The sequence below is a fragment of the Chrysochloris asiatica genome, unplaced genomic scaffold (assembly GCF_000296735.1).
Source record: "Chrysochloris asiatica unplaced genomic scaffold, ChrAsi1.0 scaffold00047, whole genome shotgun sequence".
In the NCBI taxonomy this organism is placed as follows: domain Eukaryota; kingdom Metazoa; phylum Chordata; class Mammalia; order Afrosoricida; family Chrysochloridae; genus Chrysochloris; species Chrysochloris asiatica.
This window is the reverse complement of record NW_006408565.1, coordinates 19,949,962-19,951,173: the sequence shown is the minus strand read 5'-3', so window position 1 is coordinate 19,951,173 and position 1,212 is coordinate 19,949,962. Positions and strand designations below refer to the sequence as shown.

The 1,212-nt window shown below is 36.7% G+C and overlaps 1 protein-coding gene across 1 annotated transcript in view; it reads left to right on the top strand.

Moving 5' to 3' along the window:
- Positions 1 to 1,212, top strand: part of OTUD3 (OTU domain containing 3) — a 75,617-nt gene that overhangs the window by 44,381 nt on the left and 30,024 nt on the right. The window lies entirely within an intron of this gene.

Sequence of the window (1,212 nt, the reverse complement as noted above, 5' to 3'; positions counted from 1 at the left end):
GCTATGAGTCGGTTCCGACTGGATGGCACCTGACAACAACAACAACAACAACATCAACAACATAAGGAAGACCTTTATCAACTTCTTCAGTCTGAAATTGATCACACATACAATCAAGATACATTGATAATTACTGGTGATTGGAATGCAAAAGTTGGAGAGAAAAAGGATCAGTAGTTGAAAAACATGGCCTTGGTGATAGAAATGATGCTGGAGATCACATAATAGAATTTTGCAAGACCTATGACTTCTTCATTGCAAATACATTTTTTAAACAACATAAAGTACACATGGACCTCACCAGATGGAATACACAGAAATCAAACTGACTATGTCTGTTGAAAGAGATGATGGGAACGAAAGCTCCATATCATCAGTCAAAACAAGGTCAGGGGCAAACTGTGGAACAGACCATCAATTACTCATATGTAAGTTCAGGCTGAAGCTGAAGAACATGAAAACAAGTCCACGAGAGCCAAAATATGACCTTAAACATACCCCACTTAAGTTTAGAGTTCTTCTTGAGAATAGATCTGATACATTAGCCACTAATAACCAAAGAGCAGAAGAATTATGGGATGACATCAGCATTTAAGTAAATCTTAGATAAATATAACATTAAATAAACTTATATCATATTTTTAAAAAACCCTTGAGTAGATAATATTTCCCTATTGGTCAAAATTCAAAATGTATGATAGCATGTATAGTGAAATCACTCCTGTCCCCCTGCCTCGAGTCCACCAGTGTTATCTGTAAACAGTGGAATCTTCTAGAGAGATTGTATATATATTGAGTCAATATGTTTGTATGTACACATTTTCCGTCTTTGCCATTTGAACACTCCTCTGCACCTTCAGTCATGATATCCTACAGACACTGTTCTGTTTTTTAAATTGAACATATCTTGAAATTGAATTCAAACACTGTACACTGCTTTTCCATGAACCATTTCACACATGTGTATCATATATAGCCACATGTGTAAGTGTATTTGCAGGATACATTCTTAGAAGGTCCTTGTTGTATTTAAGAATATGTGCATTTGTGATTTTGGTGGTGGTGGTGGTGGTAATGTGCCATGCAGTTGGTTTTGACTCATAACGACACTACATAGGGTTTCTGAGGCTGTAATCTTTATGGGAGCAGAAAGCCTCATCTTTAGTTTTGACTGCTGACTGTGAGGTTAGCAGGTCAACTCTTAGCCACTAC